The 27821-nt window shown below is 36.0% G+C and overlaps 1 protein-coding gene across 1 annotated transcript in view; it reads left to right on the forward strand.

The window, feature by feature from the left end:
* ZNF804B (zinc finger protein 804B) overlaps positions 1–27821 on the forward strand; it is a 599143-nt gene that overhangs the window by 530170 nt on the left and 41152 nt on the right. The window lies entirely within an intron of this gene.

Below are 27821 nucleotides of genomic sequence, written 5' to 3' on the forward strand. Positions count from 1 at the left end.
GGAAATGGAAAGTTCAGCCTTCCAGCTTCTCTGGCCAAAAACTCCAGCTTCTCTTTTTCTTTCTCATTACACATCAAATCAAGAAAAGATGTTTCTCTACTTTAAAAATTTAGCAATTTCCAGTCAACTTGTTAACACTCAGAAATACTATAATAGCTTTATAACCAATCTACCTGCTTCTGCCCTTGTATGTCCCGCTTTTAGTCTATTCCCAAAAGAGTAGTCAACTTATTCTTATGATTGGGTCAAAACCCTCCAGCTCTTTTCCATCTCACGCAAAGCAGAAGTCAAAATGGATAATGATGTGGTGCTTCCTGCTGCTTTCTTTGAATCCAGTGCTGTCTAGACACATCAACCTTCTAGCTACTCTGTCCTCCAGGCTCTTGCACTTGTAGTTCTCTTTGGCTTGAACATTCTGGCCACAGATATCTACACAGTTTATTCCCCTCTCTATTTCAGATCTCTGATCCAATTCCATCTTTCTTAATATAGTCTTTTGTACCTATTATATTTGCAATCTATCTCTTTGCCATTTCACATTTCTCATTTCCTACCATTTTAAATAGATTTTATTGTGTTATGCTATTTTACTTATGAACTTTTATTTTCTCCCTAGAAGAAACTGAGCTATATGAAGATAAAGTTTATTCTTTGTCCCATTTATGAATATATCCCCATCACCTAGAAATTTTACCTGCACCTACTAGGCATTCTAAAGTGCAAAACCTCTTGGATTTGCAAAGACACGGAATCAACCCAAACGCCCATCAGTGATAGACTAGATAAAGAAAATGTGGTACATATACACCATGGAGTACTATGAAGCCATGAAAAGGAACGAGAGCATGTTATTTGCAGAGACACGAATGGATCTGGAAGCCATTATCCTTAGCAAACTAACACAGGAACCGAAAACCAAACCCCATATATTTTCATGCATAAGTGGGAGATGAACAATGAGAACACATGAACACAGGGAGAGAATAACACGTGCTGTGTCCTGTGGCAAGGGTGTGAGGGGAGGGAGAGCATCAGGAAAAATAGGTAAAGCATGCTGGTCTTAATACTTAGGTGATGGATTGATAGGTGGAGCAAACCACCACGGCACATGGTTGCCTATGGAACAAACCTGCACATCCTGCACATGTACCCTGGAACTTAAAATTAAATAAAAATTACTCCATGTACAGTTATATAGGTAAAAGACCCCTTAGATATACACACATGTAGTATATATAGGTTGAGTGTTACACTGGTTCAGATTACAAAGTCTCAGAGACTATATTGTGTTTTTATAAGGGGTTCACTAAAATGTAAACACAAATAATTTCAAATTTACAATATAATATGTGTTTATTTGGGGGAATACAGTGGACTTCTGAGATAAATTGAAAATATATTTTAAAATGCTCTTTTATGTGTGTTTCAAAGGGAACATTTAACTATGTCTGTGACAATCAAAATAAAATCATAAAAAATTCAGTGAGTATAATTGAGTTTTACTTTCTTTGAAAGTACATTTGATAATCACAATACCTCTTTAACTGGATATTTGACTATATTTTAAATAACATTAAAGTTAACTTCCTAGCATTAAAATATTTGTCAACTCTATCATTTTAAATGTAATCATATATTTGTACTTAGTATGACTCTAGGGGTATTCTGGAGTCTTTTTATCACTTTAATCTACTAAACAATGTAGGCAGTATACTGTATATCACCAGAAGTGTTCATAAGTTGTTTTTTTCCCTCCTTCTGAAAAATATGATGTCTGTATTTTAGTGTATATGTTTGTGTCTTTTGAGCTGTAGGTGTACATCTGGAATTTGCTAACATTAGCACACAGAAATGTACACTCGAATGATTTGAAGCAATTTTGGTCTGTTGTCAAATTTAATAGACTTTTTCAGTTTATTATGTATACAGATATTCATTATATATAAATATATAATATATAAAAATATAAAATATATAAACACATAAATATAAAATGTTATATATAGATATAAAATTTTACATACACACAGAAGATAAATTCCTCAAATGCACAGCTAATGCACCAATAAACAAACATTTGTGAGTATATTTAGCTTATTAGTCATTTCTGATGCTAAGATCTACCATCAAAAACATCTAAAGGAGTTTTTTTTAAGATGTTTATATTTTAATGTCTGTAACATGATGTCTAATCTTTGTTCAACCATCAGTGTTTTGTAGTAAATTTCAAAAATATCATGACCATCTGCACAATTCTCTCACTTCATGACTGATGTTGAAAATTTAACAGCATAATTGTATTCTGAAAAGCTAGTTGTATCATATATCCTATTGTTCATGGATTTATATTATAGAATGTGTTTCTTTAAGGGATACTTCTTTGAGACCTGTATATAATTATGATTGCTATAGATGATAAGTTGGGATGGTTATAAATTTATTATCAAAGTAAGGTTTAAAATATTAATAATATTTTATTTGGCTCCCAGGGGAGAAAAACCAATAGCTCTCTATTAATTATTTTATGAGAGAGTCGCACAAATTTTGAAGAACTGCATTTTCATCAGCATTTTCTCAAATGATGTGAAAACATTTAAAGTTTCCTAACTAGTGCTATATTACAATGGAATACCTAAGAAATTATATGTTTGATATTAATATGAATTTATTTCAACCAGAATAATTCAGGATGATTTGTAAAAATTTATAATATTAGGAGTTTTTTAGATAATGCAATTAAAAATGCAAAATAATAAAAACAACTAAAATTTCTGCTCTAAATGATGTTTATAAGCCTAGATTACTACACAACTCTCTGCTTGAAGCATATGGCAAAGTCAAGTGTAATGTGAATATAGATAACAACAAAAAATGCCATAGCGAGGATCAAAATGAAATAAATATCTGTAGACTTTATAGACAAGGTTTTTCTGTGTTTCCCAGACTGAAGCGTAGCGGTTGGATCATAGTCTATACACTATAAACAGATAAGAAACCCAAAGTAAGGTATAGTGTTAATGGACTATGGATCCAAGAGCAAGCAAAAGTACTTCCGGAATTGTAAAGGATAATAAATATAATCCACTCAGACAGAGTCCAGACGTCTGTGCTTAACGTGTGGCCCTGGGGTAGGCTTTCCCACAGTAGAAAGAAGAGAGCCTAAAACAATGTAACAAACAGTGGCAAAACACAAACTCTGGTTACTGCTTTTAACAAGTTCCCTGCCTATGGAGGCTACCTAATTCATGACTATGAAATGGCACATGTGCCTGTGATATTGCTAATATCATCATAACACAGAGAGGCTAATTACTACCTAAGACATGATTTGGATGGAGGCCCCAAGGACAAGTAATTTAAAAACTTATTTTTAAAAAGTTGACAAAAATAACAAAACAACAACAGCAAAATAAAGACTTTCCACTCAATATGAAGCTCAAAATAAAAAGCCAAAACAAGGAAGAAATCAAATAATAAATGTGATGGGCTGAATAATACCCCCTCTCCTCTCAAACAGGAGGTCCTAATCTCTGCAACTTGTATACGCTCTCTTATTTGGAAAAATGGTCTTTGCTAGTGTGATCAAAATGTGTGTCTTGAGATGGCACCATTAACCTGGATTCGGGGGGGGGGGTGTAAATAAAGTAAAATATGTCCTTATAATACGAGGCAGAGGGATATTTGATGATACACAGAAGAGCCTCTTTTCTGGTGTGATCATGGAGGCAGACACTGGAGTGATGCAGTCACAAGCCAGAGAATGCCAGCAGCCACCAGAAGCTCTAAGAGGCAAAACCCAGATTCTCCCCTAAACCCTCTGAAGGAAGCATGATCCTGCCAATACCTTGATTTCAGCCCAGTGAAACTAATTTTATACTCCTGGCTGCCAGAATTGTGAAAGAATAAATTTCTGTTGTTTTAAGCTGCCAAGTTTGTAGTGATATGTTATATCAGCCATAGGAAATTAGTACAATAAGAGATATAGTTACAAAAACAATCAGAACATGAAATTAAATAAAATTTATTGTCTCCATAATGAATTCATACTCTGAAAAGATAAAAATTTGAAATATGTTCAGGATACTTTAAAAATGTGGTAAATTAACAACAGAAGGTTCTAAAAGTAATCAAAATGTTGTCATACAAAATTAATGAATTTTATAGAAAAAGAATTTAAGTATCCAAGAAGAATCTCTAAAATTGACACTACTGAAGGAAGTATTAATAAATTAAAATGTGGTATTGAGAAGCATTAAAAAAAAAAAAGATGAAAGTTTTGTAAAAAGCAGTTCAGCATCAAGTGGTTCCAATTATCACATAATACTTGGTAACACACATACGCTTGCAGTAAAAAACTATAAACTATATGTGTATGTGTATTAGAGCCCATTAACACCATACCTTGCTTTGTGTTTCTGATGTGTTTATAGCCTATGGACTATAATTGAGCCACTGGACTTCAGCCTGGGTGGCACAGCAAGAACCTGTCTGTATAATCTGCAGGGCTATTTATTTGATTTGTTCACTGCTATGTCACTTTTTGTTGTTATTTATATTCATATTGTACTTGGCTTCGCCATGTGTTTAAATCAGAGTGTTATGTCATGAGCTCGGCTTATAATATCATCTAGACCAGAAATTCTAATTGTTTTTATTATTTTATATTTTTAATTTTATTAACTAAAAATCCCCTAATATTATGAATTTATACAAATTATCCTATATACACATACATATACAGTTGACCCTAAATAGCATAGATTAGCATTCCATGGGGCTACATAGATGTAGATTTTTTTCAGTAAATATATTAAAACATTTTTTGGAGACTTTTCACAGTTTAAAAAACTTTAAGTCTCAGACATACTATGTAACTTAGAAATATCAAAAAGACTAAGAAAAACTTAGATATGTCATAAATGCATAAAATACAAGGAGATACTAGTCTATTTTATCATTTACTGCCATAAAATATACACAAATCTGTTATAAAATGTTAAAATTTATCAAAATGTTCACACACAGAGCATACATAGCCCCATTCACAGTTGAGGTAAATGTAAACCAACACAAAGATGCAGTATTAAATCATAACTGAATAAAAGTAACTGTAGTACATGCTAGATTGCTGTAATAATTTTATAGCAACTTCCTGTTGCTATTGCAGTGAGCACAAATATTGTGAGTATCCCCTTAAAAATGCCTTGTGATGCCGATCATCTTCATGTTGGAAGTTCGTCTCTCCAATTGCATCTTGCAGTGAAAAATGATACCTCTCGGTTCTCACATATTTTTTATTGTGTTCAGTGTTGTACCTTGAATAACTCCATGGGACCCATATGAGGTAGCACTAGTGAGGCTAAAAGTGCTCTGCAAAGGAAAAGTCATGACATTATAGGAAAAATTTGAATTGTTTGACATGTACCGTAGATTGAGGTCTGCAGCGTGGTTGCCCACTATTTCAAGATAAATGAACACAGCATAAGGACCGCTGTAAAAAAGAAAGAAAGAAAAGGAAACTCACAAAGCCATCACTGCAGCTATCCCATCAGTTGGAAAAACCTTGCAATTTTTGTGAACTACCATTTTTATCTCCTCTGGAAAGTGCAACTTTTATATGGGGGCAGGATTGCTATAAGAAAGACACATCTATAGACTCTAACAGAATTTGGAGAAAAAATGAAGTTATTATATGACAACTTCAAGCAAAACTAAGGTGAAGGATCTAAAGCTAGCTAATTTAATGCTAACAAAGGATGGTGTGATAATTTTAGAAACATTTTTGGTTAAAAAAAAATGTCAAGATATCAGGACAAACAGCTTCTGGCAACCAAGTGGCAGCAGATGAGTTCTGAGGGGGCCATTATGAAAATCATTGGAGGGAAGGGGGTGGCAGCTCATACCTGTAATCTCAGCAATTTTAGAGGCGGAAGCAGGAGGACTGCTTGAACCCAGGAGAGCAAGGTTAGTCTGAGTAACATAGTGAGACCCTGTCTCTACAATACAAAAAAATTTAAATTTAAATTAAAAAAAAATAGGCAGGCATGATGGTGCAGTCCTGTAGTCCCAACTATTTGGAAGGCTGAGGCAGGAGGATAGCCTGAGTCCTGGAGGTTGAGGCTGCAGTGAGCTGTGATCATGTGACTGACTGCACTCAAGCTTGGGCAACAGAGCAAGACCCCGTCACAAAAAATAAAAGAAGAAAATAAAATCTTTGAAGAGAAGGGATATCTGCCTGAACAGATTTTTAATTCAGTCAAAAGTGCCCTATTATAGAAAAAGAAAAGCCACAAATGATACTTATTAGTAAGAAAGAGAAATGAGCACCAGAATTTAAGATTAGAAGGAATAAGTTTACATTTCTGTGCAAATGCAGCTGGGTTTGTGATCAGGACTTCACTTATTTACAATGCTTTTAACCCTCAAGTCTTGAAAGAAAAGATAGACACCAGCTGCCAGTTTTTGTTTGTACAACAAGAAAGCCTGGACAAAGCCTCCACCTCTTTTGCCTCTGTTACCCTGAGACAGCAATACCAACCCCTCCTCTGCCTCCTTCTCCTCAGCCTACTCAATATGGACACAGTGAGGATGAAGACTTTTATGATGATCCACTTTCACTTTATAAACACTTTTTCTGGATTGGTTCAATCAGTGTTTTCTCCCTGAAGTCAGGAAGGTGTTTCCAGTAAGAGACTACATTTCTAAAGTTCTTTTGATGTTGAAAAATGCCCCAGGCTTCCCAGAATCCCATGAATTCAGCAACTAAGGTATTGAGGTGGTCTGCTTGTCCTCAAGCACAACGTCTCTTATGTAGCCTCTAAATCAGGACTTTAGGACTTTATCACTAGGACTTTAAGGCTCATTACACACAATCCTCTATGGAAAGTACAAAGTGCGACTCTGTCTCAAAAGAAAAAGAAGAAGAAGAAAAAAAACTGACTGCCAATAGTATGAAACATAACCCTGAACGTGAGAACAACATGAAAGTCTGAAAGAATTATACCACTGAAGATGCCATCATTGTTATAGAAAAAGTCGTGAAAGCCAGCAAGCCTGAAACAATTAATTACTCCTGGAGAAAACTGCCCAAATGTTGTGCATGACTTCATAGGATTTACGACAGAGCCAGTCAAGAAAATGACAAAATAGACTGTGGATATGGCAAAATAGGGGGTCGGTGAAGGTTTTCAAGATATAGATTCTGGGGAAATTCAATAGCTAACAGATACCTACGAGAGGAGTTAACAGAAGACAGACAACTGGCTGAAGATGAATGTTTCCAAGCCAATGCTGGACAACGAGGAAGAAGACATAGAAGAAGCAGTGCCAGAAAAAAAATGACATTAGACACTCTGTCTGAAGGGTTCTGATTATTTAAGACCAATTTTGTGACATGGACCCTTCTATCATATGAGCATTGAAACTAAAGAAAATGGAGGAAATATTGATACTAAATAAAAACATCTCTTAGAGCAAATGAAAAAGCAAAATATAGACAGAAATGCATGTATTTCCATAAATTTACACTGGGTGTTCTGGTCTCTCCTGCCTCCCCTTCCACCTTCTCCACTTCTTTTGCCTCTGCCACCCTGAGACAGCAGTGCCAACCCCTCCTTTTCCTCCTTCTCAGTCTACTCAATATGGACACAATGAGTATGAAGATTTTTATGATGATCCACTTCCGCTTGGTGAATAGTAAATATATTGTATTTTTCTTATAATTTTCTTAATAACAATTTATTTTTCCAGCTTTAAGAATATGATACATACTATATATGACAAACAAAATATGTGTTAATGAATGTTTATATTATTTGTAAGGCTTCTGGTAAAGAGTAGGCTATTAATAGTTATGTTTTTGGGGAATCAAAAGTTATACTCAGATTTTTTAGTGCACGTGGGGTTGGTACTGCTAACCCCTGCGTTGTTCCATGGCCAACTGTATATATACATATGTATATACACATGTGCACACACACGTATGTGTGTTTTCAGACATTAGATAACTCAAGGCTATTGTCTTGGTGAGAAAGGAGGTAAGTAATAGGAATCTCAAATTTTCTCAGATTTTCTCCCTGAAGTCATTTTTTGAGAGTTGTGGTGCCAAAAAGTCAAGCTAAATCTAGCAGCAACCATCTTGCTGGGTATCAGAGACAAATAGTAAATTTCTGGACTATTAAATAAACTAATGGTTAGAGGATAAACTATTTGTTGGGGGTACCTAAAGAAAACTCTAGAAGACTGGATAGGATAGATATTTCGCTCAGGCCTTGGCTAACTTTTGAGCTGCTCACAAATGTAGTAAGACTCTATAGTAGATAAAACAGTCAGACTAGGAGGCTGATAAATGAGTAAAAGTTACACAATGCTGAGGAGACACTAACATGTGGATCCAGCCAAAGGGAGAAACCTCAGTGAACATTGGACATTTATGTGCAAACTCAGAAAAAAATATTGAAATAAGATCAAGTATCTAGGAGTAAGAACAATGCTAAAATAAGTTTTCCCTAACAAAGACTAAGTCTCAACAGCATCAAAGTCTTTCATACAATTTAATAGATTTTCAGAAAAACAAAACACATACCACTTTGCAGCAAAAGATAAACGTCCAGAGCCTGTACAGTATATCATTACAATGTTCAGCATACCATGAAAATTACTAGATATGTAAAGAACACAACCAAAGATGATCCAGATATTACAGTTAATAGGTAAGGGCTTCAAAATAATTATGTTTAATGAGTTGAACAAAGAAAAATATGAATAAAATCTATGTATTAAAGTGTAGTACTTTACACAGCAGAAGGTAAGAATACTGTATTTAAACAGAAAATGTTTATTGTGATGCACAAAGAGAAAAGAATAGAAATAATTGATAAGAACATGAAAATGTGGGTAGGGCACTGTCAGAAGATCTAACAGATATATAACTGGAGTTCCAGAAGAAAAGAAGAGTGAGAAAGGGACAGAATTAAAATCTGAAGAAATGGTAGCTGATAATTTTTCAAATCTGATGAAATATATTATCTCATGGATTCAGGCAACTAAGTAAACCATCAAAACAATAAATACAACAAAAACTACAACTAAGCACCAAACATAGCTGACAAGATCTAAGAAAAAGAGAAAACTTGATAAGACAGATTACTTTTAAAGATGCAATAATCAACAATAAAGCTTTTGGCTTACTTTCTAGCAGTAAACATAAAACAATGGAAACACATTTTTAAAATGTTGAAAGAACAAATAATTGTCAACCATAATTTGACACTCAGATGAATCCTTCAAAAATATTATAAAAATATTTACATTTCAAGAAAACAAAAAAATAAAACTGAAGGGATTTTCACCAGCCCACATGTGCATAAAAATACTAAAGGGAATGATTCACAATAAAGGTTAATTATGGCATGTAGATTCATGAACATGTAGGAAAAAGTAAAGAATATCAGAATGGATAAATATTTTGGTAAATATAAAAGATTATTGACTTTTGAAGAATGAACAATAAAATATATTTTTGCATCTGTAAAGTATGATAATAATAGGTCAATGAGAAGAAATACAGCTTCATTATGGAAAAGCAAGTATTATTAAAAGTTTCTTGCATTGTTTTTAGAAGTCATAAAAATGCTAACATATGGTAGATCATAAGTTAATTGTTAAAATACTTTACTCTCTAGTGTGATTACCAAAAGAATAATAAAGTAAGATACAAATTAAAAGAAAATAGAGGAGGTAAAATGTAATGATAAAATGATTTGGTTAATCTTTAGCAATGTAAGAAACAAAGAATGAAGAAACAAAACAGGTAGTAGAAATTTTAAATATTAGCAAAGTAGTAGCCATAAACTCAACTGCAATTGTCATTACATTAAATATAAATGCAGGAGGAGTGGAACAAGAGGGCCAGATAGAAGGCTCCATTGATCATCTGCCCCATAGGAACACGAGTTTTAACAACTGTCTACACCAAAAAAAAAAAAAAAAGAAGAAACCTTCCTAAGAATAAAAATCAGGTGAGCACTCACAGTATCTGGTTTTAAATTCACATCCCTGAAAGAGGTACTGAAGAGGATAGAAAAGAGGTACTGAAGAGGATAGAAAAGGTACTGAAGAGGATAGAAAAAGTCTTAAATTGCTAATGCCACCCCTTCCCCACCCCTAGCAGCAGCCATGTGGTGCAGAGAGAATCTGTGTACTTGAGAGAGGGAGAGTGCAGCCATTGAGACACATTGCATTAAACTCAGTGCTGCCCTGTCATAGCAGAAAGCAAAACCCGACTGAACTCAGCTGGTGCCCATTCACAGAGGGAGTATTTAGACCAGCTTTACCTGAAGGGGAATCACTCGTCTCAGTGGTGGGAACTTGAGTTGCTGCAAGCCTTGTCACCATGGGCTAAAGTGCTCTGGGTCACTAAATAAAAGGCAGTCTAGGCCACAAGGACTACAACTCTTAGGCAAGGTCTAGTGCTGAGCTGAGCTCAGAGCCAGTGGACTTGGGGGACATGTGACCTACTAAGATACCAGACAGGTGGCTAAGAAATTACTTGCACAACCCCTTTCCCAATCCCAGGAAACACAGCTTGGGGCTCCAAGAGAGATTTCTTCCTTCCACTTGGGGAAGGGAGAGAGAATAGTAAAGAGAACTTCATCTTGTATCTTGGATACCAACTCAGCCATAGTAGGATTGGACATCAGTCAAGATTGTGAGGCCCCCCTTCCAGTCCCTAACTCCCAGATGATGACATTTCTAGACATCCCCTAGGCCAGAAGGAAATCTGCTGCCTTGAAAGAGAGGAACCAGTTTCAGGAGGATCCATCACTTTCTAACTAAAGAGCACATGGGCACGGAATAACCAGCAGCAATACCCAGTTAGTATCATAGACCTTTGTTGAGACTCTGAGATGTGCTGGCTTCAGGCGAGACCCAGCACATTCCAAGCTCTGATGGCTACAGTGAAAGAGAACTTCTGCTTGGGAAAAGCAGAGGGAAAAGCAAAGGGAACACTGTCTTGCACCTTAGGTACCATCCCAGCCACAAGGAAGTATAGCACAAAGTGGGCTCTTGGGGTCCCCAATTACAGGCTTTGACTCTTTGACGGCATTTTCTGGGCCTTCCCAGAGCCAGAGAGGAGCCCACTTCACTGAAAGGTGGGTCCCAGGGCTGGCAGCATTCACCACAAGCTGACTATAAGAGCCCTTTGGCCTTAACTGAACATCACCAGTAGCCTGGCAGTACTCCCCGTGGGTTTGTAGTGGTGGTAGCCATTACACCTTTGGTAGTAGAGACTCCTTTGCCTGTAGAAAGGAGAGGTAAGAGGGGGAAGGACTGTGTCTTGTGGTTTGAGTGCCAGCTCAGCCATGGTACAACCGAACATCAGGTAATTTTCTAAAGTTTCTGACCAGTCCCTGGCTCCTGGATGGCATCACTTCCGAGAGCCTTGAATGAACATAAGCCATAGTTGGGTAGTAGTTACAGTGAGCCTTGGGTAAGACCCAGTGCTGCGCTGGCTTCAAGTATGACCTAGTACAATCCCAGGGCCACAGGGGTACTACAGTCACTCCAACCCAGCTACAAGTGGCTCACCACAGAGAGACTCCATTTGTTTGGGAGAACATAATGGAAGAAATCAAGAGTTTCTAACTGGTAATCCAGAGAATTTTTCTAGATTTTATCCAAGACTACTGTGGCAGTACCTCTATAGGTCTGCAAGAACCACAATGTTACTGGGCTTGGAGTCCTACCTAATACAGATACAGTTTAGGTCACAACACCCAAGTCCTGTCCAATACCTGAAAAATCTTTCCAAAAAGGTCAGGTATGAAGAAGTCCAGACTGTGAAGAATACAATAAGTACCCAACTCTTCAATGCCCAGACACTGACAAATATCCACAAGTGCTGACACCATCTAGGAAAATGCGACCTCACCAAACAAATTAAATATGATACCAGAAACTAATCATAATAAAACAGAGATATGTGACTTTTCAGACAGAGAATTTAAAAATAGTTGTTTTTAGGAAACTCAGACATTCATTATAACACAGAGAAGGAATTCAGAATTCTATAAGGATAATTTAACAAAGAGATTGAAATAATTAAAAATAATTAAGCAGAAATTCTTGAGTTGAAAATTGCAACTAACATACTGAAGAATAGATCAGTCTTTTAATATCAGAATTGATCAAACAGAAGAAAGAGTGAGTTTGAAGACAGGTTATTTAAAAATACACAGAGGACACAAAAGAAAAAAGGATAAAAAAGATGAAGCACACCCACAAAATCTAGAAAATAGCCTCAGAGGGGCAAGTCTAAAAGTCCTTGGACTTAAAGAGGAAAGAGAGAGAGAGGGATTAGGGTAGAAAGTTTATTCAAATGGGCAATAATACAGAATTTCCTAAATCTAGAAAAAGATACTAATATCCAAGTACAAGAAAGTTACACGATACCAAACAAGTTTTACCCAAAGAAGACTATCTTGAGGCATTTAATAATCAAACTCCCAAAAGTCAAGGATAAGGAAAGGATCCCAAAAGCAGCAAGAGAAAAGAAACAAGTAACATACAATGGAGTTCTAATATGATTGGCAGAAGACTTGTTAGGGAAACCTTACATGCCGAGAAAGACAGGCATAAGATATTTAAAGTGCTGAAAGAAAAACAAAATACTTTCTTTTATTTTTTTTTTTGTAAATGTTTTAATTTTTTGTTTTAATTATTATTATTATTTTTTTATTGTTTATCTTTAAAATTTTTTTTAATTTATTTATTATTATTATACTTTAAGTTGTAGGGTACATGTGCATAACGTGCAGGTTTGTTACATATGTATACTTGTGTCATGTTGCTGTGCTGCACCCATCAACTCGTCATTTACATCAGGTATAACTCCCAATGCAATCCCTCCCCCCTCCTCCCTCTCCCCTCTCCATGATAGGCCCCGGTGTGTGATGTTCCCCTTCCTGAGTCCAAGTGATCTCATTGTTCAGTTCCCACCTATGAGTGAGAACATGCGGTGTTTGGTTTTCTGTTCTTGTGATAGTTTGCTAAGAATGATGGTTTCCAGCTGCATCCATGTCCCTACAAAGGACACAAACTCATCCTTTTTGATGGCTGCATAGTATTCCATGGTGTATATGTGCCACATTTTCTTAATCCAGTCTGTCACTGATGGACATTTGGGTTGATTCCAAGTCTTTGCTATTGTGAATAGTGCTGCAATAAACATACATGTGCATGTGTCTTTATAGCAGCATAATTTATAATCCTTTGGGTATATACCCAGTAATGGGATGGCTGGGTCATATGGTACATCTAGTTCTAGATCCTTGAGGAATCGCCATACTGTTTTCCATAATGGTTGAACTAGTTTACAATCCCACCAACAGTGTAAAAGTGTTCCTGTTTCTCCACATCCTCTCCAGCATCTGTTGTTTCCTGACTTTTTAATGATCGCCATTCTAACTGGTGTGAGATGGTATCTCATTGTGGTTTTGATTTGCATTTCTCTGATGGCCAGTGATGATGAGCATTTTTTCATGTGTCTGTTGGCTGTATGAATGTCTTCTTTTGAGAAATGTCTGTTCATATCCTTTGCCCACTTTTTGATGGGGTTGTTTGTTTTTTTCTTGTAAATTTGTTTGAGTTCTTTGTAGGTTCTGGATATTAGCCCTTTGTCAGATGAGTAGATTGCAAAAATTTTTTCCCATTCTGTAGGTTGCCTGTTCACTCTGATGGTAGTTTCTTTTGCTGTGCAGAAGCTCTTTAGTTTAATGAGATCCCATTTGTCAGTTTTGGCTTTTGCTGCCGTTGCTTTTGGTGTTTTAGACATGAAGTCTTTGCCCATGCCTATGTCCTGAATGGAACTACCTAGGTTTTCCTCTAGGATTTTTATGGTATTAGGTCTAACATTTAAGTCTCTAATCCATCTTGAATTAATTTTCGTATAAGGAGTAAGGAAAGGATCCAGTTTCAGCTTTCTACTTATGGCTAGCCAATTTTCCCAGCACCATTTATTAAATAGGGAATCCTTTCCCCATTTCTTGTTTCTCTCAGGTTTGTCAAAGATCAGATGGCTGTAGATGTGTGGTATTATTTCTGAGGACTCTGTTCTGTTCCATTGGTCTATATCTCTGTTTTGGTACCAGTACCATGCTGTTTTGGTTACTGTAGCCTTGTAGTATAGTTTGAAGTCAGGTAGCGTGATGCCTCCAGCTTTGTTCTTTTGACTTAGGATTGTCTTGGAGATGCGGGCTCTTTTTTGGTTCCATATGAACTTTAAAGCAGTTTTTTCCAATTCTGTGAAGAAACTCATTGGTAGCTTGATGGGGATGGCATTGAATCTATAAATTACCTTGGGCAGTATGGCCATTTTCATGATATTGATTCTTCCTATCCATGAGCATGGTATGTTCTTCCATTTGTTTGTGTCCTCTTTGATTTCACTGAGCAGTGGTTTGTAGTTCTCCTTGAAGAGGTCCTTTACATCCCTTGTCAGTTGGATTCCTAGGTATTTGATTCTCTTTGAAGCAATTGTGAATGGAAGTTCATTCCTGATTTGGCTCTCTGTTTGTCTGTTACTGGTGTATAAGAATGCTTGTGATTTTTGCACATTAATTTTGTATCCTGAGACTTTGCTGAAGTTGCTTATCAGCTTAAGGAGATTTTGGGCTGAGACAATGGGGTTTTCTAAATATACAATCATGTCATCTGCAAACAGGGACAATTTAACTTCTTCTTTTCCTAACTGAATACCCTTGATTTCTTTCTCTTGCCTAATTGCCCTAGCCAGAACTTCCAACACTATGTTGAATAGGAGTGGTGAGAGAGGGCATCCCTGTCTTGTGCCAGTTTGCAAAGGAAATTTTTACAGTTTTTGCCCATTCAGTATGATATTGGCTGTGGGTTTGTCATAAATAGCTCTTATTATTTTGAGGTACGTTCCATCAATACCGAATTTATTGAGCGTTTTTAGCATGAAGGGCTGTTGAATTTTGTCAAAAGCCTTTTCTGCATCTATTGAGATAATCATGTGGTTCTTGTCTTTGGTTCTGTTTATATGCTGGATTATGTTTATTGATTTGCGAATGTTGAACCAGCCTTGCATCCCAGGGATGAAGCCCACTTGATCATGGTGGATAAGCTTTTTGATGTGTTGCTGAATCCGGTTTGCCAGTGTTTTATTGAGGATTTTTGCATCGATGTTCATCAGGGATATTGGTCTAAAATTCTCTTTTTTGGTTGTGTCTCTGCCAGGCTTTGGTATCAGGATGATGTTGGCCTCATAAAATGAGTTAGGGAGGATTCCCTCTTTTTCTATTGATTGGAATAGTTTGAGAAGGAATGGTACCAACTCCTCCTTGTACCTCTGGTAGAATTCAGCTGTGAATCCATCTGGTCCTGGACTTTTTTTGGTTGGTAGGCTATTAATTATTGCCTCAATTTCAGAGCCTGCTATTGGTCTATTCAGGGATTCAACTTCTTCCTGGTTTAGTCTTGGAAGAGTGTAAGTGTCCAGGAAATTATTCATTTCTTCTAGATTTTCCAGTTTATTTGCGTAGAGGTGTTTATAGTATTCTCTGATGGTAGTTTGTATTTCTGTGGGGTCAGTGGTGATATCCCCTTTATCATTTTTAATTGCGTCGATTTGATTCTTCTCTCTTTTCTTCTTTATTAGTCTTGCTAGTGGTCTGTCAATTTTGTTGATCTTTTCAAAAAACCAACTCCTGGATTCATTGATTTTTTGGAGAGTTTTTTGTGTCTCTATCTCCTTCAGTTCTGCTCTGATCTTAGTTATTTCTTGCCTTCTGCTAGCTTTCGAATGTGTTTGCTCTTGCTTCTCTAGTTCTTTTAATTGCGATGTTAGAGTGTCAATTTTAGATCTTTCTGGCTTTCTCTTGTGGGCATTTAGTGCTATAAATTTCCCTCTACACACTGCTTTAAATGTGTCCCAGAGATTCTGGTATGTTGTATCTTTGTTCTCATTGGTTTCAAAGAACATCTTTATTTCTGCCTTCATTTCGTTATGTACCCAGTAGTCATTCAGGAGCAGGTTGTTCAGTTTCCATGTGGTTGAGCAGTTTTGATTGAGTTTCTTGGTCCTGAGTTCTAGTTTGATTGCACTGTGGTCTGAGAGACAGTTTGTTATAATTTCTGTTCTTGTACATTTGCTGAGGAGTGCTTTACTTCCAATTACGTGGTCGATTTTGGAGTAAGTATGATGTGGTGCTGAGAAGAATGTATATTCTGTTGATTTGGGGTGGAGAGTTCTATAGATGTCTATTAGGTCTGCTTGCTGCAGAGCTGAGTTCAATTCCTGGATATCCTTGTTAACTTTCTGTCTCGTTGATCTGTCTAATGTTGACAGTGGAGTGTTGAAGTCTCCCATTATTATTGTATTGGGGTCTAAGTCTCTTTGTAAGTCTCTAAGGACTTGCTTTATGAATCTGGGTGCTCCTGTATTGGGTGCATATATATTTAGGATAGTTAGCTCTTCCTGTTGAATTGATCCCTTTACCATTATGTAATGGCCTTCTTTGTCTCTTTTGATCTTTGATGGTTTAAAGTCTGTTTTATCAGAGACTAGTATTGCAACCCCCGCTTTTTTTTGTTCTCCATTTGCTTGGTAAATCTTCCTCCATCCCTTTATTTTGAGCCTATGTATGTCTCTGCGTGTGAGATGGGTCTCCTGAATACAGCAGACTGATGGGTCTTGACTCTTTATCCAGTTTGCCAGTCTGTGTCTTTTAATTGGAGCATTTAGTCCATTTACATTTAAGGTTAAGATTGTTATGTGTGAACTTGATCCTGCCATTATGATATTAACTGGTTATTTTGCTCGTTAGTTGATGCAGTTTCTTCCTAGCCTCGATGGTCTTTACATTTTGGCATGTTTTTGCAATGGCTGGTACCGGTTGTTCCTTTCCATGTTTAGTGCTTCCTTCAGGGTCTCTTGTAAGGCAGGCCTAGTGGTGACAAAATCTCTAAGCATTTGCTTATCTGTAAAGGATTTTATTTCTCCTTCACTTATGAAACTTAGTTTGGCTGGATATGAAATTCTGGGTTTAAAATTCTTTTCTTTAAGAATGTTGAATATTGGCCCCCACTCTCTTCTGGCTTGGAGAGTTTCTGCTGAGGGATCTGCTGTTAGTCTGATGGGCTTCCCTTTGTGGGTAACCTGACCTTTCTCTCTGGCTGCCCTTAAGATTTTTTCCTTCATTTCAACTTTGGTGAATCTGGCAATTATGTGTCTTGGAGTTGCTCTTCTCGAGGAGTATCTTTGTGGCATTCTCTGTATTTCCTGGATTTGAATGTTGGCCTGCCCTACTAGGTTGGGGAAGTTCTCCTGGATGATATCCTGAAGAGTGTTTTCCAACTTGGTTCCATTTTCCCCCTCACTTTCAGGCACCCCAATCAGACGTAGATTTGGTCTTTTTACATAATCCCATACTTCTTGCAGGCTTTGTTCATTTCTTTTTCTTCTTTTTTCTTTTGGTTTCTCTTCTCGCTTCATTTCATTCATTTGATCCTCAATCGCAGATACTCTTTCTTTCAGTTGATCAAGTCGGTTACTGAAGCTTGTGCATTTGTCACGTATTTCTCGTGTCATGGTTTTCATCTCTTTCATTTCGTTTATGACCTTCTCTGCATTAATTACTCTAGCCATCAATTCTTCCACTTTTTTTTCAAGATTTTTAGTTTCTTTGCGCTGGGTACGTAATTCCTCCTTTAGCTCTGAGAAATTTGATCGACTGAAGCCTTCTTCTCTCATCTTGTCAAAGTCATTCTCCGTCCAGCTTTGATCCGTTGCTGGCGATGAGCTGCGCTCCTTTGCCGGGGGAGATGCGCTCTTATTTTTTGAATTTCCAGCTTTTCTGCCCTGTTTTTTCCCCATCTTTGTGGTTTTATCTGCCTCTGGTCTTTGATGATGGTGATGTACTGATGGGGTTTTGGTGTAGGTGTCCTTCCTGTTTGATAGTTTTCCTTCTAACAGTCAGGACCCTCAGCTGTAGGTCTGTTGGAGATTGCTTGAGGTCCACTCCAGACCCTGTTTGCCTGGGTATCAGCAGCAGAGGCTGCAGAAGATAGAATATTTCTGAACAGCGAGTGTACCTGTCTGATTCTTGCTTTGGAAGCTTCCTCTCAGGGGTGTACTCCACCCTGTGAGGTGTGGGGTGTCAGACTGCCCCTAGTGGGGGATGTCTCCCAGTTAGGCTACTCAGGGGTCAGGGACCCACTTGAGCAGGGAGTCTGTCCCTTCTCAGATCTCAACCTCCATGTTGGGAGATCCACTGGTCTCTTCAAGCTGTCAGACAGAGTCGTTTGCGTCTGCTGAGGTTTCGGCTGTGTTTGTTATTGTTTACTGTGCCCTGTCCTCAGAGGTGGAGTCTACAAAGACAGGCAGGTTTCCTTGAGCTGCTGTGAGCTCCACCATGTTCGAGCTTCCCAGCAGCTTTGTTTACCTACTTAAGCCTCAGCAATGGTGGGCGCCCCTCCCCCAGCCTCGCTGCTGCCTTGCCGGTAGATCACAGACTGCTGTGCTAGCAATGAGGGAGGCTCCGTGGGTGTGGGACCCTCCCGGCCAGGTGTGGGATATGATCTCCTGGTGTGCCTGTTTGCTTAAAGCGCAGTATTGGGGTGGGAGTTACCCGATTTTCCAGGTGTTGTGTGTCTCAGTTCCCCTGGCTAGGAAAAGGGATTCCCTTCCCCCTTGTGCTTCCCAGGTGAGGCAATGCCTCGCCCTGCTTCAGCTCTCGCTGGTCGGGCTGCAGCAGCTGACCAGCACCGATCGTCCGGCACTCCCCAGTGAGATGAACCCAGTACCTCAGTTGAAAATGCAGAAATCACCGGTCTTCTGTGTCGCTCGCGCTGGGAGTTGGAGACTGGAGCTGTTCATATTCGGTCATCTTGCTCCGCCCCCCAACAAAATACTTTCATCCTAGAAGAGTAAAAAAATCCTAGTTAAAAAATTCTTCAAAAATGAAAGAGAAATAAGGACTTTCGCAGACAAACAAAAGCTGAGGGATATTATCAACACCATACCTGTCTGTCCTACAAGAAATGATAAAGGAATTTTTTTCAATCTGAAAGAAATGGATGTTAATGAGCAATAAGAAATCATGTGAAGGTATAAAACTCAATGATAATAGTAAGTACACAGAAAAACACAGACTATTATAACACTGCAACTGTGGTGTGTAAACTACTCTCATCTTAAGTAGAAAGACAAAAAGTTGAACCAATCAAAAATAATAGCTACAACAACTTTTCAAGACATTGACAGTAGAATAAGATATAAATAGAAACAAAAAAATTACAAAGCAGGGGACAAAGTTAAGGTGCAGAATTTTTATTAGTTTTCTTTTTGCTTGTTCATTTGTTTAAGCAGTGCTAAATTATCAGCTTAAAGTAATATTTTATAATATAGCATTTGCAAACCTCATGGTAACTTCTAATCTAAAAACATATAACAAATACACAAAAAATAGAAAGCAAGAAATTAAATCATACCATGAGAAAAAATCACCTTCACTTAAAATAGACCAAAAAAGAAGTAAAGAATGAAGAGAACACAAAACAACCAGAAAACAAATAACAAAATGGCAATAGCAGATCCTTACTTACCAATAATAACATCGAATGTAAATGTTATTTACATTCTACAAATTGTTAAAATTATCTTAATGTAATGAAATAATTGGATGAAAGGTCAATATATTAAAAATTAATTGTATTTTTATATATTAGTAATAAACAACTGAACTTTTTTTTGTAACATCTGAAATAGCATCAAAAACCCTACATTTAGAAGTAAATTTAACCAATGGGTATGTAGGACCCCACACTTAAAACTATAAAACAGTGGTGAGAAAAATTTAGAGACTTAAATAAATGGAAGGATATTTCATAGTTATAATTAAAAATATGAGTCCTGTGATTATATATATCTGTAGTTATTTCTACTCGATTGTTTCATGCTTTACATTTGCTACATTTTTCTGGAGGTCATTTTTTATCTTCTGAACTTTTTTTTGAATTTTTAAGTGTATCTTTTTAATGATTTGGAAGTCATGTATCATTTTTTCTATTCATTCTACAGTTACCCACAGTGTTTAACCAACATGTTTAATTATACCCTTTTCTTTTAGCTTTTTTGAAATGTATAATATGCTATTAGTAAGTACGGTCAAATGTTCTCACCACAAAGAAGACGAGTGTTAGAGGTGATGGATATGTTCATTAGATTGATTTGATAATTCCACCATATATACATATATCAAAATATGACATTATATTCCAAAAATTATACAATTGTTATTTGTCCCAATTAAATAAAATAAAAGTAAATTTTAAAATAAACGAATAAACTGTTTTCTTTCAATGTCTGGAATTACTAGGTATTAATATCCTCTATCAGTAAGAATGCAGAAATGGGCCGGTGCTGGTGGCTCACGACTGTAATCCTAGCACTTTGGGAGGCCTAGGCAAGTGGATCACCAGGTCAGGAGATAGAGACCATCCTGGCTATACGGTGAAAACTCGTCTACTAAAAATACAAAAAAAAATTAGCCGGGCGAGGAGAATGGAGTGAACCCAGGAGGAGGAGCTTGCAGTGAGCTGAGATTGGGCCACGGAACTACAGCCTGGGTGACAGAGTGAGACAATGTCTCAAAAAAAAAAAAAAATGCAGAAATGAGAAACATGAGAAACTCAATTGCATTTTCCAATCTCCATTTCTTATTTTGAGATCACACGCAGTATTATTTCCATTTTTTAAAATTTGCACACTATTAGTTAATTTTAATTAAAATTGTTTTCCGTTTTTGTTTGTTTGTTTTTTAAAGTTTGTAGCAACATTCTTTTAGGTGAAATTGTCTTACCCATTTCTATGGCAACTCTGTCATCATTTGGTAGTCTGCCTTAAGTGAGTCAAGACTCACTTCTTTCTCTTCTTGGAGGCTCTTCTCTTTCCTTAGATTTTGGTCTAATTGGTTAGACACTGCAACTCTTTGATGGATTCAAGAAAAGTAGTTACGATTCAGTAGATTTTCTAGCCTTTTCTCATGGTTGGTGAGCAGAATGACCTTACCAGATTTCTGCATTTTAAGTAGAAACCATAAGTTTATTTTAAACTTTGTAATGCCAAATGTCTGCGTAAATAGTTATATTTTACCCTCACATGTAAATGCTAATTTAACCAAGTAAAAAATTTGAGATTCAAAATGATTTTCCCTCAGAATGATACTGCTTCATCGTAGTCCAGTAACCAGTTTCGATAGTGAGAAGTATAATGACACTAATTTTTGCTCGATAAGAGATCAGTTGGATTTGTTCAGTGTTTTTTTTTCAGAGATTTTAGAATTTTTCTCACCTATGTTCTGAAATCTCACTTAAAATATGTCTAATTGCTGTTCTCTCTTGTTACTTTTATTTTTAAAAAAATACTTCTCTACACCTGCTGGGTCTTCTTAATGCTTCCCTTCTGTTCTGATCAATTTTCTCCTGTTAATTCTTTGATAATTATTTTCCTGTCTCTCTTATTTCCTTTCATCACTCTTAATTCACTGATATTAAAATTTTAGCGCCTTAGTTTCATGTCTTAATTCTTTATATTATTTTTCATATATATTAATGTATATACTAATTTTTTAAGTTCTTGGTGAATTCCTAGTTTTAATCTTTAGCTTCATTCATTCTGACATTCAGTTCTATCTAATTTTTCCTTACACACAATTTTCAATACTTATTTTGGTTTTTCCAGTTAATGGGGATTCACTTTTATATATCTAAGGACATTAATTATAATATGCGTTTACTTACTCTGTTTCCTCATGTTCATTGTGTGAGAACTTTCATGATACTAGTTTTCCTCAACTGCATGCCAGTTCTTGCCAGTATATAAATTTTGTATTTGAGAATTCCTGCCGCCTGTTCTTTGGATGGTAGTTCAATATACCTTTCCTGCCTCTGGTAATTATATGAGCACCCTGAATGTATTATTATCTGGGGATTCTGATAGTTTTTATTTATTTATTTATTTTGAAGTTGAGGGCTTCTTGCTTCTTCTGAGAGTGAATAATTATCTGGGCCCATTTTTACATTTCTCTGGTCTCAGTGCATACACCATATATTTGATGTAGGAGAAAACATCACTGCTGCCCACTGCTCAATACAAGATGCTATGTAGTACAGTTGCTCAAAATGCAATTCTGCATTGACTCACCCTTCAGATTGCCTCAAAGCTTTCTTGCTGACTCTGACTTTGTATATTCCCTGGGAATTTTTCTTGCCATGAAGACCATCTTTTCTTGCAAATGCTTTGTACTCCTATTTTATGCTGACTGGTTTTTCTCCAAATCTCTTTTTGTTTCCATCAGTGTCTCTTATTCCTGAAATGGTCAAAATAATCAGCCTGTTAATGGTACTCTTTTTTGTTTGTTTTTCACAGCTATCAATAATTTATATTTTATAAATTGTACTTTGTTCTCATTTTATTTGATTTGGCGCATATTGAGAAATACAGATTATGTACATAGTCTGCAAATTTGAATCGATCTCAGGGTCCTAAAAATATATTTGACGTATTTAGATTAAAATAGGCTCTTTTAATGTGAAGTCAACCTCAGTGTCCATTAACTAATGAGTAGATAAAGAAAATGTAGTATACATACACTTTGGAATACTGTTGAGCCATTAAAAGGAACAAAACAATGTATTTTGCAGCCATTTGGATGGAGCTGGAGGACATTATTCTAAGTGAAGTAACACAGGAGTGGAAAACCACAAACTACATTCTCACTTATAAGTGGGAGCTAAGCTTTCATTACTCAAAATCATACAGAGTGGTATAATGTACTCTAGAGACTCAGAAGGGGTAGGGTGGAAGAGGGAAGGGATAAAAAAAAACTACACATTAGGTAAAATGTACACTACTTGGGTGATGGGTACACTAAAATGTCGGAATTCATCACTATATAATTCATCCATGTAACCAAAACCACTTGTACCTAAAAGTTATTGAAACAAAAATAAATAAATAAATAAATAAATAAATAAATAAATAAATTAAGCTCTTTTAGAACACTAAGCTTCCTTGTTAAATAAATCAGTTAATATTGCAAAATTCGATTATGCAGGAAAAAAATCTCTACCTGTTGATATCACGATCCTTAATTTATCTAGATTTATAGATATATAATGTTAAAATAAAATTTTTGTCCTCTTTCTTTTCATATAATTTTTGGTGTTATGAAGCTTTCTGCTTGGCTATTAGGTCTAAAAACTAGGATATATGACGGATATCCTTATTTAAGTTATGTCTTGTTAGACAGTCTTTGGGAGGACCGAACTCTTTCTATTTTTGAGAGCCACATTTTCCCTGGCTCTATACAATAAGATGACTATCTTTTTCTTATAAATTGCAGGTCTTTCTACAAGGCTCATTAATAATTCCTTTCAGAGCTCATTTTCCTACAACAGGAAAATACATAGGAGATCTCAGTGTCCTAAACCAGAATAAACTTTTGAATTGTTGCATGTAGTGGACCCCAGTCATTGACAAATTATACACTCCAATTAACTATTCATGTAAGTTCTTTAGTGAAGAGTCTCAGCATGTAGCCTACTAATTTTTTTAAAAGAGCCACCTTTCCTCTCCCTAAACTGTGAAACAGAGAACTTAATAGGTAATTCAGTAATACTTTGTGATAGCTTTATCCTTCATGAGCTGCTGGCCTGAGTCTCTGAGCCCAATTCCTTATATGAGAAGAGCACGGTTTTCATCTCAACTATTTTAATATTGACTTCTTTTATACTCATTTTGTTGAGAAATCAATTGAGTCAAATATGACTACTTGTAGTTTTTATTGCTTTGCATTAACCAATAATTATGTATACAAAATTGAACTAAGAGTCAAGAAATATAAGCTTAACATAGCCCCTCAGCTGTAAATGTTTTCATGAATTCTAAATCATATACAACTATCTTAATCAGTATAGGTAGATGTGTTCTGCCTGGCCAGGTCACAATTTCAAGTAGCATATACTAAAAGTATGTTTTAATTCTCATTCTTCAGCTCCTTTTTAATGGCTTCCTACTAAGTCCAATTAATTGGACACATGCTGTCCTAGAGTAGCAAAATTAAAAATATGTGTTTTTGGGTTTTTTTTTGTATGTCGATGAAATGTTTTCTCTTTTGGGTCTAAAAGTTATTGCCAGAGACAACTGGTCTTGCTGTCTAAATAGATAAGAATTACTTACTACTAACTATGCTAAGTAATGAGCATCTTCCTTAAAAGCTATTCTCCAAAAATGAAGTGTTCATTTTATTCATACATCAGTTCTGGAGAAAAATGTAAGATTATGCTGCCTTCTATTACCCACAGTCCACAGAAGCCAATGTTGCTCTATCTATGATAGGTAAATTGTAATATATTTTCTGAAAGAGTTTAGGCCCAAATTAAATATGCTGCAGAACTTTGACATTTTCAACTGAGCATTTTTCACTTTATTTGGGGGTAGGGTACTTTTCCTTTTGATGTAGTTTGAGATTTACAGGAATAGTAAAAAGATCTCTATATATCCCTAGATTCACCAGTTATTTATGTTTTATCTATATTCTGTATTATTCTCTCTCTATGAAGATATGGATGTAATTTTTTTCCTAACCATTTGAGAGGATATTGGAGACCTCATTCCCCTTTAAGCCTAAATACTTCAAGTGCACTTTTGAAGAGTAGGCACATTATTTTACATAAACACAGAACAATTCCAAAGTCAGGACATATAGATAGCACTATTTTTAACCCCCATATTCAAATTTCATAAATTGTATCAATAATATTCTTTAGATGTATTATTTCCTGGGTCTAGGATCTAATATAGGATCAGGCATTATATTTACTTATTTTTTTTAGTTCCTCTAATGTATGACACTGTTAACCTATGCCCATATGTGTACAGTTTTTTTTTTTCAGGTAAAATTTCCATAACAGTGAACTACAAATATTTAGAGAGTTTTAACAAAGGCCTCTATCTCATATATATATATATATATATACACTTTAAATTCTGGGGTACATGTGCAGAACGTGTGGGTTTACTACATAGGTATACATGTGCCATGGTGGTTTGCCGCACCCATCAACCCGTCATCTACATTAGGTATTTCTCCTAATGTTATCCGTCCCCTAGCCACCACCCCCTGACAGGCCCTGGTGTGTGATGTTCCCTCTATTTCTATAATCAGCACTACTATTATTATACAGGACATTCTGCTGTCCTCAAAAGTGGGATCACATAGTACATGCTATTTTATGTTTGGCTTTTTTAGCTCAGCCTAATGACTATGTAATAATACATCTATGTTTTTGCATGTATCTGTTGTTCACACCTTGTATTACAAAGCAATTCTTAATTATCTGAATATAGCAAAAATTATTTATTCCTGTGTTGGCAGCTGTTTAGACTGTTACAGAAAAGCTTCTTTGAAACTTTTGGTACAAATTTTATTATATTTGGTGCATATGTATTTTCGTATATATATATTGAGTAAATAGAAACGGAATCACCATATCATAAGGTAAACATATATTCAGTTTTACAAAAACCTGGCAAAACTGTTTTCAAAGTGGTTGGTCCATATTAAATCCCCACTAGCTATATGTGAGAGTTGCTAGTTCTAAAGAATAGGCAAAATGAATCGATGTGAAAAAAAAGTTAGAAAATGGATTTGTCTCAGGGTTGGGATAATTTCAGAGTGACTAATTAAGTGAATTTTGGACTTGACTTGGAGAACTTTAGGGCCCATTTTCTTAGATACCACACCTATATCTTATTAAGATTTCCAGTCAGACTTCTTAACTTTCATAATAAATATTCTGTCCTTCTTTTCACCTCTTTGTTTTCCAAAGCTTAAGAACTACCAGTTATATAGATTGCTAGCATTTTAAACTCTTGTCCAAGATTTTATGAACAAATTGTCTGCTTTTCAGTTTTTAATCACAAACTTAACTAAGAGAATTGATATTTAAGGAAGATGGTCTATTTGACCAACTATTCATGTATTACTCTAGGAATTCTACATTATGTCCTATTATCAGGTCACACAGCCCAAATATCATGTATCAGTTATCTGTAACGTATTATTTTCCACATAAAAACATATGTCACTAGATTGCAATTTAAAATAAAAGTTCTTATTTTTTATTTGCTTGACAGTTGAAACTCTATTGATGTTTATAATGAAAATACTTGCTTTTTTCTCCTCTCTAGGATTCTGATTTCTGATTACTATTTAAGTTTTATTCATATATGCCAACTAAAGGCATTTCTAAAGTGAGGTATCACAGTTTTAAATCTTCAAATACAAGTTCAAAAAAAAAAATATCCAAAACAACAGCAACAAAACTCAGCTGGCTTATTCAGAGTGCTTTTCAGCAATTTACTCACTTAGGGAATATCTAGTTTTCATTGTGGATTAAACACCTCTGACCTGACTCACTGCTGTAAAATTCCCAGTTTTGAAATAATATTTTGTTTTATTTGTCCTAAGAGACTGAGGGTTAACTGCTTTCTCCCATTTAGCTCTTAAAATATATCAGTTTATTTACAGTATTTAACATACATATATTAGGACCTTGTTATTCTATAAAAACAGAACTACTTGTTTAATTAAACCACCAATTGTCTTAACCAAAGGAAAACATCTTACTGAAATAAATGATTTGTCTTGGTAATAGAAGTGTCAAAAGTGTAAATAGATCCCTAATTGATAGATAATTTCGCAACAATTAATTCTGCTGCCTAAGTATTCCCCAGCAAGCTCCACGTTGCCTCTCATTTTAGATCAGCACATCACCATCTCCTGCTTGATTATTTCTTTCCCTCCAGTCTTGCCCACTTTATCTATGCTACTACCTTTCATCTTTGTAAAGTACACTTATGGCCATGTTACTCTGCTGCATGAGACGTCCCATTGTCTTCCTTCTCATACCACTATACAGCTCAAAATAAAGCCTAACCTCTTTATGTTGGCTTAAAAGCCTTTCAGAATTCAACTTACTTCTTCTGTCTCATCTCTTACCTTCCCCTGTTTTGCACCCATACTCTAATTATAATTATTTGCTAGCCTTATAAGTGTCCTTCTCTTCCGTGTGAATCTTTGTATATGCCCTTTTATTTTAACCTGGAACACTCTACAGCAGCTTTTATACTTCACTTAATGACTACTCTTGCTGTGATGTACTACTGACTAGAGGAAAAAGTTAGAACTATTTTTAATTAGTGGTGAAGTTAAGCCTCTGACAGCATGATATTGGATTCTGAAGATGAGAAAACAGCCATCTAAGGAGAAATAAGAGTAGTCTAGAAAGGGCAGAAGTCCTGAACTGGGAAAGATTATGGCTTATTTGAGTCATAGAAAAAATTCAGCATAGCTGGAGAGCATTGGAATGGAGAGAGAGACAGAGAAGAGAGAATGACAGAAGATGAAACTGGAGAGGTATATACCGAGTGTCTAAATCATGTGTGATATCACAGACTATTCCAAAGACCTTGGATTTTAGTCTAAGATCATTTCTAAGCCACAAATAAGCTTTAATCAGGCAAAAGGTTTAATCTGAAAAAAGTGATTGCTCTGTTTGTATTGTAAACAGTGGATAGAAGTGGAGGAGAGTGAAATTGGCAGCTGAGAGATCTGCTAGAAAGTTACTGTATGTGGCATCTAGGAAGAAAATAATGATGGCTTGGGTAGGTATAAGCATTGGAAGGGGATAAAAGCTACTAATATATAACTTAGGGGATGAGCTAAACAGAACTT

This window comes from Macaca thibetana, chromosome 3 (assembly GCF_024542745.1).
Source record: "Macaca thibetana thibetana isolate TM-01 chromosome 3, ASM2454274v1, whole genome shotgun sequence".
NCBI classification, from domain to species: domain Eukaryota; kingdom Metazoa; phylum Chordata; class Mammalia; order Primates; family Cercopithecidae; genus Macaca; species Macaca thibetana.